Raw genomic sequence first — 15,240 nt, 5'->3', positions numbered from 1 at the left:
CGTAGACCTACAAAACTCGCTAAACCAAATATCAAACTGGATTGCAAAATGGAACTAAAATTAAATCCCGCTAAAAGCGAAGCAAAGATCTTCACCTTAAAAAGATATATGAACCCGACCGAGATAAAAATAAACAAACCATAATATGGAACAACAAGGATCAGGCAATCAAATACCTTGGAGTTTTTCTTTATGAATAATTTACCTGTAAAATACATATTAACAAGAAACTAAACTAAGACTAAACTAGAATGAGACTACCATACCCTCTAATTAATTATAGCTCTACACTACAGATCAAATGTACTTTTAATATATACATCTATCATAAGACTGTTAATAACATACGCATGTCCTGTATGGGCTGCTGACTCCCAAACAAAAATGAAAAAACTTCAGACAATACAGAATAAATTTCTCAGGATAGCCCTTTAATCACCATGGTTCATGCGCAACAAACAGCTCCATAATGACACTGGAATTCCCTACCTGGATAAATAAATCCAAGACCAATTCAAAAAATTCCACCAACAACTAAAATCAGTCGAAGGAGCCGCTCACTACGAAATCGGAAGATGAACAAAAAAACCCAGACTGAAACCTCGTTTCCCACAGGACATCTTCCTATCTCAAGAACCAACTTCAGGATTATCTGAATCTGAATCCGAACAAACGTAAATACACACTCAATACTCATAACTACAAAAAAAAAAAAAAAATGAATAAATAAATAAATTACAGCTTATATCTATATTTATATTTATTTTATATTCTATATTTCATAACATATGCAAAGAATATGATAAATAACAAATCTTCAAATTATATACACAAATATTCACAATTGTAAACTTTAACTTTATTTATTATTTGTTAAAAACCTTTTAAAAACAAAATATTTGTTGAAACAATAAAAATTAATAAATAAAAAAAAAGTTTTTTATTATAATATTTTAGTAACACCATGTATTTTTTTTATTTTAATCAATAAAGAAATAAATATATTGTATATATATATATGGTAATGATAGATTTTAACTATACCAAATATATAAATAATTTTTTTTTTTTTTGAGTGATTTTCAATCGAAATTTCAAAACACCATTTAATTTATTTTCAGAACAAAGAATCATATTTTTATATTTTTCTCATATCGCTTTATAGATTTTTACAAAATTAATACTTTTCTGACAGGTGAATGAGATACTACATTTGATCTCCGAAATTTGAAAATTTCGAAATTAGTTTTTTTTCTTCAGTAAAATTTGAATTTCCGGTTATAGAATTCCATTTTCCAAATAACCAATTAAATTTATTATGATTTTCATTAGTATATAATTTATATCTAGATATAGTTTTATTATATTCGTTATCTTAAAGTTAAATATATATTCTGTTCGTAGTAGACATTATATTAAATAAGAACCAGTGTCAAACAGTGCCTTCTATAGGCTCTACAAGTTTCTCATAAAAAACAAATAAATGGAAAATGATACAAGAAACCAAAATTGTTGACTCTTTAATAATAATTTTTTGGCTACATGCCTGATGTGCGTACATTTACCGTTTACCGATCGTAGTGATACGAAAGATTTCGGGGAGAGTGTTCTTACTTAAGACTCCCCCTCCCCCTGTCTTAGAAAATATTATAAAATGCCATTTTGAACATCAAAGGTTTACGTGCATTTAATGTACTCGTTAGGCGGCTCCACGAACCAACAAAAAGCTGAAAACCACAGATATGTTTTAAATATTTTCTCATTTACCATAAATGGCGGTTAATAATTAAAAAATGTTTACCATCAGTCGTTGTATAGTATCCACGGGAATCGTCGGATTAAATAATAACAAAGCGGATCCAGTGGCAGTGGCGTATTTAGACTTAATTATAGAGGGACTCAAATTTTTTCTTTTTTTCAATTCAGGCTCAAAATTTTCAAATAAAATTTTTGGAAATATTTAAACCAAATGAATCCTTAATATTTGTGGTTTTTTTTTTTTTTTTTTTAATCTAATACCGGATCTATTTAGAATCGACTTTTATAGAGTTATTTTTTAACACTTGTCAATGTTTTGAAAGTTATGCTTATGTTTTATTATATTTTTCACTATGTATGAACCCGACAAAAAGCCTAATTCAGTATTCAGAGCCACGCGTAATTTGATTTCGTAATAAAATGATCGAAATTTTTGAAAAATTTTAAATGTTTATATCACATATAATCGATTCCTTAAATACGGATTCAGGGGGGGATCGCCCCTTTCAACCCCCTAAAAATATGCTCCTGTTCGATGGTCGTTATTGCTACGGAGTGGTGTACCATGGAACATGATACATTGTAGTGTGACGCCGTACTTGGATAAAATGTGTTCATGGGTTTGACCCGTTCGCTGTGCGCACGCCTACACAAATAGGTAAAGTATGTTTCGTGTTCGACTTTTTAATATACCCGGTGCATGCATATCCTCGTAAATATTTTCAACCGTTAACGGTCATAAGTACGGCGCAAAACCAATCAATAGTATGTGAAAAAAAAACCAACAACAATCAATACCATATTATTCATCGTACGTTTTAATAATTTCATGTATTTTTTTAGCTTGTAAAACGTTCGGAAAATATAATGATTACAATACTGCAGCACTGTTAACGTGTACAGCATGATGTAGCGCAATCGTCTAAAACCTGCAGTTACGACCTGTGCAGGGGCGTCATTTCAACTTTAGAAAGGGTGGGGCAACTGATTGAATTTGCCGACTTCATAATATTTAAAAAATTATGATTACCTATATATTTAAATATTTATTATTTATGGACGATAGACTATCAATAAAATATTTTTTCGGAACAAAAAATGTAAGGATTAGAATAATGATGTCATGATGATAAATAAAGAAGAAACATGAAACGTTTCAATTTACCTAATTAAATAATAATATTAAAGATAGTAATTAATTTATTTACTTATCCTATAAGCAATAAGTTACCTATCAATAAGTTTAATGGAATAATAATATAAATCTAATTAAATAAACACTTATAATTTTATTATTTGTATATTTGATACTTTACAGATCTTATTTATAAAAACATAAAATTGTCTCTCAAATATAATGTACTGCAGTTTGGGGTGAATAGGAACGATTTTAACGGTTGTTTATGGATTATGAGCTCAGGCGCGTACTGGGTCCATTTTCCCTACCGGAAAACTAGATATAATTAGGGCCTACTTAATATAAATGAATAGAAATGAGTCTCATGTATACTTATCTAAAAAAAATAGCCAAGTTAAATCTGATGATGCAACTTATTCAACTGATACAAATATGTGTTATAAATTGTAGTTTTATTTTATGATTTTATCACAAGGTAAATTAAAAACGGTTTTAAATCCATGGATACTCACTTTCTTATTGCTAGTTGTAGTTTTTTAATTACCTACTAGGTAGTAAAATATAGGTACACAATTATTATTTATCCGTGAGTTTAAAACCTTTTTGAAACTTAATATATGATACTAAAATTTCATAGTGTTAAATCTTACTGTATTTAAATCTTAACATGTAACTTTCTTGACAAACAAAATTTAACTAATAATAAACATTAAAAATTAAAAATAAAACTAAATAAAATTAACTTAATAACTAATAGATCTTATTAATTTATTCTACTTAAAAAATGTAAAATATACATAAAAATTAAACATATTTAAAAGAAAAAAATTTTTTTTTAAAATACTGAAATATTTCACGCATTTTAAATATTTTATGAAATATTTTACAATTTTATATTTTATGAAATTTTTAAACACTAATTATATTACGTTTCAAATAAAAATCAATTAAAATCCTTTGTATAAAATGTTGACGACCACTGGAATGTAAATGTTGGCATATGAAAAAGTACTAATAATAAACTTAAAAGTCTGACTTTTAATAAAAATTATAACACTCAAAATAACTTAGGTATATAAATAACGATGACACAAGATCAATATATTTATTTTCGTGGAGGTGTGTTATTATGGGACGGTACATAATTGTTATTTTAAAAGAGAACGGAAATGTTTGACGAAATCGAAAGAATCTTTCAAGACTATTATTCCGATATATATCATTATCTTACTGTTTGTGTGTATTATTATAGGCGTTGAAAACGTTTGCAAAGCATTCAATCTTCCACGAAATTCTTGAAAAATTCCAAAACCTGTTCCCTTACTTATAGGATCGTCCGCTGTTGAATTACTTTCATCTCAAAATATAATTTCATCAGCCATTCAAAGTTCTCGTTTCACTCGTAAATGCTATACAATAAAGAAATCGAAATGATAAACACAAAGGTAAACGGTAATCGAAATTAAAACATGACTCTCTGGGTATAACATTTTTATCATACCTGTACCGAAAGTTTGGTTTTCGACCTCGGTCGAAGCGTTAGAATGTCACATTTATCCATCCAGCGGGCGGTAAGATGGGAATTCCATAGTGGCGGCCGGTAAAGTGGAAATCCCAAAAAGTGTGGTGGGAGGGAAAGTAGAAATCCCTATAACACCATGTAGTAAAGTGGAAATTTCCAAGAGCCCTGGCCCAGCACGACCAAAAACTTAAATATATACCACGGTCCGTACAAAACATAGACTTTCGGTTAAATCTTATACACAAATCACAACCTCCTTGCACGACGCATAAATATTTAAACATATTTCGTTTTCACAGTTCCCACGCAAGTGCGTTGGACATTATGGATAAATTTGTTTTGCGCGATTTATATAATAATTCGAATTAGAAAATGAGATCGTTCGCGCAAGTGTTATGTCGCCGTTACAATTATTCCATTTCGTGTTAACGGTAGCACTCGATAACGGTGTCGGCGTGTGATGTTCAAGAATTTTCGATCGGCGCGTTATCGCGATACGATTATCACCGATCCGTGGACGTCCATTACTCCGGGACTGTTTTCCGTCGACACTTTTTCTGTGAACGTCCGACTCGTCGTTTTTTCCCGAGCCACCGGCCGTGTGTTTTTGTGGTTGCGACATAGCATGGTGGAGTTGCCATCTCCGGGGACAACTTCGTGTGTGTAACGATTGTTCGAATCGTATCTGACCCGTGTCCGTGAAATTTTCTTTCGGTTATCGTCATACGCGAAGAAGCCAGTTATTGTAAATCGTGACCGACGCCGCTGATCAACCGATTCTTCTGCCGGTTATGGCGTTCATCGCACGTGTGAACACGGTTGCGTGGGCATAACCACTCGAATGCCAGACCGTCTAAGGTATCTTCCGTTATATTTGTTAAAAATATTATATTTATTTTTATACGATTTGTCTTGTTATATTATTACACCATATATGATTTTATTGTTATTTTTAGATTTCTAATATTTATTATTACTTTTTTTGTTAATATTACTGTGGCGATTTTGGCCCGTTTATCCCGCCATTTGTTATAATTTCATTAATTATCCTTGTTAAGTGTTCTTTTTTATCGCAAATGACGCGAGTACGTCATACAATAGAACCAGTGATGGTTTGATTGCGAAGCGCGAAAACAAGTAAAAATGCGAAAGATGACAATCAGTACAGTAGTTGGAGTGAACCATTAACTTCAACATACATGATTAAAACGACAAATGCTGTTTCACTAAATCTAATGCCTGAAAAGTCAAAAGATATATAATGGCTTATGAAAAAATTTTAAAATTGAGAAAAATAAATAAAACCTAATCGTCGAAAATGTGTATCTTACAAATTTTAACAAATTATCTACAGAAATTAAACCATCAACTCTATGGTCTATTTATTCAATGCTAAAAGCATAAAAAATATAAAACATAATATTAACGTTGGTACTTATTTAAAATTCCAAAGTTTTGACTTCAACCAATATATAAAATCCATTGATGAAGCTCCTGATATTTAATATTTAGTAAAAAGGTAGGTGTGATAAAATGTTTTTGTATATATTAGCAATTAATTCTTTGTTCATTTATTACGATATATGTAATATTCATTAGTGAAATATATATTACACATTAAACTTCTCTACTCAAAAATATGATGTTTTTAAGAAATACATGGATTTATGACCCACTATTGTAATGTCAAATAGATTTTTTTTTTAGTTATAAAAACAGTTAATGCATCAAACAGGTTATTGGAAAAAACAAAATTGGAAATATGTCTAAAGAAATTGCAATATATTTAAAATTACTGTATTCCCGAGTTGATACCGGTCGTTTTTTCGATCGAATTTCAGCAACATTACTAATCGATTCTGCTGGTGATGTTACAACTAGTGATGGGAATAATAATATGGAATAATCGAATTATTTTAATAATCGAAATAATGGTAACAGACATATTTACCAAAAGCAAATCAATTCAATTATTCGAAAAATTGCGTGTTTTACTCATTTCCCATTGAGTACTAAATTAAGAAGTCGACTGTCCATCAGTATTGTCTTGTAATTGTTAAAAATAATAAAATTACTGAATTTAACTGAAACTACATGTACCTATTTGGTAAGGGGCCTAGGTTTTATAATTTTTGAGAGGGCCTACCGGGATTTTCCCCGTATCCCGGTGGGCCAGTACGCGCAGTAAGAGCTAAATTTTTATAGTATCGATATCAAGAAAACTGTTTTATAAAGATCACATATATAGAAATTTATAATACGAGATACCTAAAATAAAGCTTATAAGATTCACGTAATAACGATTGTCATAAACTGGCGAAGAACCAATGTTTCGTAACTTTTAATAAACCGTGAACATGTATTTAAAAGAGAATATTATCTGATTTCTGAGTACAAAATAGTAAATAAAAATTTACTATTTACCAATTTTAGCATTTGATCATTGGATAAAGAATTGCCGACTTTTTAAAATGTCTTAGAGTGAAGCATTTGCCATAATCTGCCCCCCCCCCCAAATGAAGCCCCTGGACCTGTGACATTGTAATATTAATTTTCTAAGTTTTAGTTAGCTTTTCGTATTTTCCAGCCCAACTAAAACCGAAACATTACTATCCGATCGGTTACAACATTGTTTTAGGAATTTATCGACGGATATTTACGCCTTGATGTTTATCATCGCTGTTCGTGTTCACCGCTCCGTTACGTAGTTTCCCGAGGCGGCACCGGTGCACGATGGAGTCTACGATTCGACCGGTGTACAATAATATTAAAATAATATTTTCATCTCGAGGGACTGATGAAAATATGTAAACATTCTTACCCGAACACCGTTGAATAACAGAAAAAACGATCATAAAACGTTTTCGTTCGGTCAACGAATTCGTAACACATGAGCTTACACAATGTCATTCATCGCGTCGAGCATTCAGTGGCACCTAAAGTACAAGCGCTGATATTATTTTTTAACAACGCTACGCAGTATTATTTTGACGAAGACCGCTCCGGTATAAACCGGTAAAATCGAACAACTTTCGCCCAACGCGCCGGGATCCCGGGGGAACGAACGTGAACAACGTGCGACGTGAACGAGCGAAGCCTTCGGAGCGCCGAAAAAAGTTCGTGCGGCAGATACGTGTGTACCAGCGGTGGGAAAATGGCGGTCCGTGCTATATTTTTAAATTACATCGTACAGTTTTCAAATTTATCGTCTATACTCTGTCGATATAATAATCGTTATCTGGTATTTTAAACATTGTTAAATGTCTAAATAAATGTTACGAATAACTTTCGAACATAGCTGTTTGTACCGAACTATTTGATTAAATCAGTTTCTTCGTATCATTCATGTCGTGTTGAATTTATTATTTCGGTGTACATAAATGCTAATTGAAGTTCATATTTTGAACGAGCTTTTTTACTTAATTTTCTAAAAATTGGCCCTCTAGTAACTGAGTTGCCTGTCCCTGGTATGCACCGAAAATCGTTTCCGATGGCTAGTGTGTACGGATCGTGCGCGCAATACAAATACTTGCTTACCTTGTGTGGATGTGGACGGCTGAAATCTGTTAAGAGACGGCCGACGGCAAACGGAAATGAGCCCGGGGTGGGCGGCGCGACGGGACGAACGGACGAAAATGGATCGGACGCGTAACACGAGTCCCTGTAACGGGCCAACGAGAGTAACGGGAGTAACGTTCTCGCGGCCGCAGGGCACGTAGACGAAGGGTCCGCGCGGCGTGTCGAGCGTCTGGCTCGGTGTCGCGTCGACGGGGCACTGCTTTCTCTCCGCCACCACTCGGGCGACACACGGCGAACGCGCGCGCTGTTGTCGCGCCCCGTAAGAGATGCCGATCGGGACGGGGGCGCAGGGCGCGCAAGACGGCCGCCACGAATCCAACACGTACCTCGAGACGCCCGCCGCCCCCCGTCCCTTCGATTCGATCACCGCCACCGCCGCGTACGTGCATGGCGGGGCCGAGTGTGACGTGTGGTCTTGTGCATTATTTACGACGGACGGCGAACGACACATGCACGTTCGGGTTCGTTTGTAGTGGACTTTATGCTATTGAGGTTCCCATTCTGTCCCCACACGCACCGGTCGACCGTATGGATCCGCAAAGGTTCACGAGATCTCAAGACGGGCGTGCGAGAGAGCCTGAAGCACCCCGGCCTCAAATCTTACCGTTCACTTTATCGGTCTTACCGGGTGCGATCGTTGTCGTCCTTAAAAATTTGTCCGATTGTGGACCTCGCAGCTCTGGCGATGACCCTCCGAACGAAACCGAAATGAAAACGCGTTCGACTTTGAAACCATCTTGGAACCCGTAAGAAAACAACGCTTGCGCCACGCGAAAAACGATTCGATTCATCTCCTGACATTCATTTTTCTCATTGTCATTGTATGTCACTATTGTTTTATGAATCATACTCGCCGAATACCGATCGATCATCGGGGCTTTGGAATGATTTTTGATTTGTACCTGCCTAATAATATTGCACTCCCAAAACAAATTGAATCAAAGACCATGGACTACATTTGAATAAAAATATATTTTGGGACGCTCCCGCGGGTTTTGCCGATGGCGATTATAATGTATTCCTTAGAATCTTATACTGGCGAATGGTGGGTAAAGGATGATATTTGACTACGTCGTGTTGGGAAATATGCAGACATAGTAGTACAGATGAAATAATTCGCGTAGTATAGTTGAGCAAAGAAAGAAAGAAAAAACAAATAAAATAAAATATCTGTAAGGTAGAGAGACGACTGATAAAATAGAAAAACCATTTTATATTCATCACTATGCTTATTTTTCCCGATATTATCTTATAAATTGATCACCATCAAGACTTATGAGTGAGACATTTTTAACAGACACTTTAAATTTATATTTTGTGAAAACACCATATAACTGTCAATTTTGTCGAAAACTAATGTTCTATAAAGTATGCCATTTATTTTGCAGTTATTCTCAATTATTTGAAAACAAATATTTACATACATACCTAATATAATTAAACCTATAATACAGATATTATATAAGATGTTCGTCAAGTTGGTTCACCTAGGTATTTTTTTTTAAATCTGTGCTATAATTAGCTTTCGATTGGCATGATTTCAAAGTTCCATATGAATACGGGTGGGCTACATGAAGTTGGTCGAACTTTTAGTTTTTCGATTTCATGGTAAAAGTTTGGACTTGCATATTCTAAAAATTGACTTGAACAAATAACTTGAAAAATAGTGACACAGATTTAAAAATATTACAATACTTAGGTGGACCAACTTCACGAATGTATAATACAGCTGTTATTTTTTAATTCATTTTGAGATAGTCGAATGAAATAAATGATGTGCTTGTAACGAATTTGACATTCCGATTTATAGTTGTAACATTTCTATTATTTTACGTGCTTGCTCGTATGTGATGGGAATTAGAAATGAACTAAGACATGCATTTCTTTTTGCACATGAAAAATTATCTTTATTAAAAATGTTCTCGAAAAGCCTAAACGGCCCAGACTGTCGTTACCAATATCCTTCGATATTCATTATTTAAGATATATTCCGATAATTATTAGTTTTCCAAAGTTTTCAATTAGTTTTACTGATACTTAAAGTAATATAATAAAATCATTTTTACTTTTATTATATCAACTATTGAGGAGCGTATACCTACTTATGTTGATTGGTCCTCATTGTTTGCTGGTTAATAGTTGAATCATTAAATGTTTAAGACTTCTCCGGACAATCTATATTCATAAATTAAACGTGGTGGATGAAATAGAACTTGATAGAAAGTACTCTGATTTTTAATGCTATTTAATATATACTTTTTTCAAATATATTGTTTAAAAATTTAATTAGATATATTTTATAATAAATATTCTGATAATTTCTCAATTTCTCTTATAATTTTTAATTTAATACGAGGTAAATTATTATTTACAATTATTACTTACAATGGTTATTACTTACAATGTATTTAATTCATATGCTAAAATGTATTTATTTTATTATATTTGGTATGCTTATATAAAAATAAAAAACTACTTTAAATTGCATTAAAATATACAATAAAAATTTGCGTTTTATGTGCATGCGTCTAGATTTTATTTGTTCATACTAATTGAATTGTGACTTATTTTTGCATTAGTTGTTCAACACTTTGAGTTGGATTATATAACTGGATTTTAAATTCCAGCTCTAAGTGTCGAACAAGCAGTGTAAAAATAAGTCACGATTGGATTAATACGAAAAAAGATTTACCTATGATTGTTTGTGATTTATGTTTTTTTGTCTCCGTGCACAAGATTTCGACCAGAAGGATTATTTTGAAATCATAAAATAAAAATTTAAGATTTAAAAAATTTTAAATTTATTATAGTTGGAACTTTCAGTTGTTATTTAACGAATATTACAAACAGTTTTCCTAATGATTGCGAAAAGCTGACGAAAGTTATAAAAAAACGGCAAAAGAATAATAATCGTAGAGACATTTTAATTGAATGCTCATATCAACATTTGAATATAGGGTATAACTATCAACATGTTTTTTCTTTGAGCTGTTTATAGATAGTTTATATTTCACGTTTTCTTTGAAAATGTTGATAAAATAAATTTTGTTTGACAAAACACTCTCGAGAGTTAAACACAACGTTTTTTATACATATATATACAGGTATATTACTAATTAATGAAAAAAATGAGTTTAATTTCCAAAAAAAACATTTTACTTGCATTTGATTATTAAATATTAAAAGACAACCACAGTAATGCCATTAAATTATTCCTGTATCACCTCCGACCGTGCACTCCATGGAGTCTCACCAAATCTCGGAGTTTTACCCATTTTATTTTTTTTTTAAATTATTTTAAATTAGAAAAACCATTATTAGGAAAAACAATTATAATGGTTGATTAAAATCGTTGAATAAACATATAATTTTATAACAACAAGCAATTCACTTTGTACGTAGAAACATACGATAAACTAACACGATAAATATAGTTATTGTCCTCCATTGCGGCACAACCCATTGACGACAAAGCATATTATTATAATATACATAGCACAAAATCGTGTAGTACGACGAGCTTTGATTAAACAGTCGGACGTAATTATTTAGTCTGCAGTAAAAATATTTCCCGAGATTCGAATTGTAAAAAAGTAATATCATCCGCTGTTCGCAATAACATTATCAACTGCAGTATGTTATAAGATATATATTTTTGTATATAAGTATATCATATGCATGTTAATTCTGAAATGTTAACAACTCTCCGCTGGATAAAATAATATTTAAAATATACTATGGAAGGCGGTAAAAATCGTAAGTAAGTAAGAAATTCATTAATTTCTGGTCTGTTTATATTTAAATAAATAGTTTAATAACACATAAAAAATGTCCCAGTATTTAAATTTTCTCAATATTATGAAGCTATTTCAAAAAAATAAAATAAAAGAGTATTAAGTTAAAGAATTAAATTTATATTTATATATATTGTGATTTTTAGTACAATTTTTTGGAATGATTTTGAAAAAATGTTTTATTTATATTAATTTACTAGTTACTCCAAAGTACTCCTTGATATAGTAATTTTATTTTTTTAACGTTTATATTACCGTTAGTAAATTATACCGTTAATACTCGCTAATGAGTGAAATTTATATTTTCAAAATGATGAAAATGGTTATTTTATACTCCACGAAATACGAAAATATTTACAAAAATTTAAAATAAAATAAAAATAAAATTTATAATTATACTCGTTATATTATTATTATATATTAATTATATTATTATTATTATTATTCTATTATATTTATTTTATAAAAATAAAATAAAATTTAAAATATTTACGAAATCATCACTTTTTTATGATAGGGTCACCATAAATATATTTTATATTTATCATAGTAAACTCCAATATCGAATTGTATTAGCAATTAAACTATTAAATAACACAATTGTATATCCATACAATTACATGACTGTCAAAATGTGCAGATTTAATTGGTTTTAATGGAACATCATATCAGTATTTTGGTGGTACCTTGATATTCGATATTCAAGTGTACAGTTGTTGTATGGATTATATTATATTGTACATTCGTACATATTTTAATTCACTTCAAACTCAATGGTTCTATACAACTTTATTTATTTATTTTTTTTTTTTTTTTTTTTTTTTTTTTTTATTAAAATATATAAAATTTACAATCTGTATAAAAAAAAAAATACAATAAGCAAATATGTTAACAACATATGACGGACAAGAAACAGCGATTTGGGAACCTATCCAGTGATAGGACCCATGACGTGACTGCTAAACTAGCACATTTTCAGTCTAAAAGATCATGACACCAACGACGTTTGAGCCGACGGGGGGAGGGGTTGTCCGGGATTGATACCGTGTGTTGATTTGCGATAAGTGGGTTGGGATGGAGAAATAATTTTGAGTGGAACTTTTTATAGTAAGTTTTAACTAAATTATCAACTGCTTCTATGTTTAAATCTTTGTGGAGGGTATGATTGGAAATATACCAAGGAGCGGACGTGATTGTACGGAGAGAGATCGATTGGAAGGCATCGATAGTTTTTAATTGTGATGGTTTGGCACAACCCCATATTTGTGCACCATATGACCAGATTGGACGTAGCATTGCTTTATATAAAATTAATTTATTATGAAGTGGAAGTTTAGATTTTAGTATGGGACGTAATAGGTGTAGTCTAGAATTGAGTGTCTTTCTTTTGTTTTTAAGGTGAGGGCCCCAGGTTAAACGTTTGTCTAAAATAATACCAAGGTATTTTACTTGAGATGAGGAGGGAATAGGAATTTCATGGAGGGTGGGAGTGGGCAGATTTTTTTTATTTAGAGTGAAAGGAACATGAACAGATTTGGCGGCATTAATTTTAATTTTCCAATTAGAGGACCATTTATCTATAAGATCTAGGTGGTTTTGAAGGGCGTTGAATGCTACTGTTGGATTCTTATTGGATGATAGGATCGCTGTGTCGTCAGCGTAGGTAGCTATGATGGTGTCATTGGTTTGAGGGATGTCAGAAGAGAAAATATTGTAGAGATCAGGAGAGAGATCGCTTCCTTGAGGAACACCTGCTAGGATTGGAAAGACAGAAGAAAAAGAATTGCCTTGACGAACTTTAAAGGTTCTATTTTCAAGGTAAGAGCGAATTAGTAAGTAAAGTGGAGCAGGGAGGAATAGTTTCAGTTTATATAGTAAGCCATTGTGCCAAACCTTGTCAAAGGCTTGAGCCACATCTAGGAAGACTGCCGGGCAATAGTTTTTATTTTCGAAGGAGGAAGAAATTTTGTCGACTAGTCTGTGAACCTGTTGTATAGTGGAGTGGTGTGCTCGAAAACCAAATTGAGCGTCGGGAATAATTTTATGTGATTCAATTATTGGTCTAAGTCTTTTTAAAATAATCTTCTCGAATAGCTTACCAATCACTGGGAGTAGACTAATGGGTCTATATGAGGTTGCAATATTGGTTGGTTTTCCTGGTTTAAGTATGAGGATAACAATTGATAATTTCCAGATGGTAGGGAAATAAGACAATCTTAACATGGAATTAAATAAGAAAGTTAGCAAAAGGATTGTTTTTTTGGGGAGATATTTTAAAATCTTATTTGTTATTAAGTCATGACCTGGGGATTTGTTGGGCTTCAATCTTTGGATCAAGTTAGTAACTTCATATGGTGAGACATGTTTAATAGGGAGAGACATTGGTAGTGGAGCATCAAGAAAATCATTTATTTTGGCTAGTTGTGTGGTACTTGGAGTAATATCAAGGTGAGGTTTGAAAATATTCGAGAGGTGTTCCCCAAAAAGTTTGGCCTTATCTAAGTCTGAAAGAGCGAGCGATCCATCTGCTTTTTTAATAGGACAAGAGAATTCTTTTAATTTTAGCATGTTTTTAGTTGTTTTCCACAATGTACCGTCTTGTGTGTTTAAAGATTTAAATTTTGTGACAAAAAGGTCATTTTTGTATTTTTGGATTAGTTTTTTAATGGTGTTAGATAGATTATTGAAAGCTGACTTGTCTGAAGGTAGTCTTGATCTTTGCCAACGGGAGCGAGCCCTGCGTTTTTCAGCAATTAAAATATTTATATTCGGAGGCAGGATAAAAGATTTGAGATTTGAGTGACATTTCTGATTGGAAGGATAAGAGCACTCGTAGACAGCTGATTGAATTGATTTAACTAATTGATGAGCTGCGGATTCAATTTCATTGCATGTTTTAAGGGAAATTTTTAGGTTCGTAGAATTTTCTAATTTTGATGAAAATTGTTTGCAGTTAATTGGACCTTTGGAAAGGGAGGGACGCGAAGGAGTTAGAGTTGGGAGCTCCATAATTTTTAGTAGAACGGGTGAATGATCAGAAGATAGGTCACATATGTTTTGAATAGTATGATTTATATGGTTTGGTATTGACGATATAAAAAAGTCCAGTAGGTCAGGTTGACGATTCGAATGAGTAGGCCAGTAAGTAGGACCAGGGGGTGAAATAGTTGAAAAGCCGTTTATTTGAATGGAATTATAAAATAGGTATCCTCTACGATTTTCGACACGGCTGCCCCATAGGGGTGCTTGGCATTAAAATCACCACCGGCGATGAAGTTGCGCCCTAAGGAGTAAAAAAACTGATCTAAGTGGAGTTGAGATATTTGAGGTGAAGGAGGACAGTACACTGCAGAAACAGTAATAGGAGTATGATTTATTGAAATAGAAATGCTGGTTGCTTGGATAGAGGGGATTTGAAAACTCGGCAGAGGATGATGTTGGATTATGGA

The 15,240-nt window shown here is 32.4% G+C and overlaps 1 protein-coding gene across 5 annotated transcripts in view; it reads right to left on the bottom strand.

Moving 5' to 3' along the window:
• LOC112692074 (glutamate-gated chloride channel alpha-like) overlaps positions 1-8,201 on the bottom strand; it is a 149,303-nt gene extending 141,102 nt beyond the window's left edge. For all 5 annotated transcript variants that reach the window (XM_025566608.1, XM_025566609.1, XM_025566607.1 and 2 more), the window contains exon 1: positions 7,956-8,201. The gene's annotated coding sequence lies outside the window, so the exon portion shown is untranslated. The remainder of the gene's footprint in view (positions 1-7,955) is intronic.
• Between the last annotated feature and the right edge of the window lie 7,039 nt (positions 8,202-15,240).

Source organism: Sipha flava, unplaced genomic scaffold (genome assembly GCF_003268045.1).
Source record: "Sipha flava isolate LNK unplaced genomic scaffold, YSA_version1 70_pilon_pilon, whole genome shotgun sequence".
In the NCBI taxonomy this organism is placed as follows: domain Eukaryota; kingdom Metazoa; phylum Arthropoda; class Insecta; order Hemiptera; family Aphididae; genus Sipha; species Sipha flava.
This window is presented reverse-complemented; position numbering and strand designations above follow the sequence as displayed.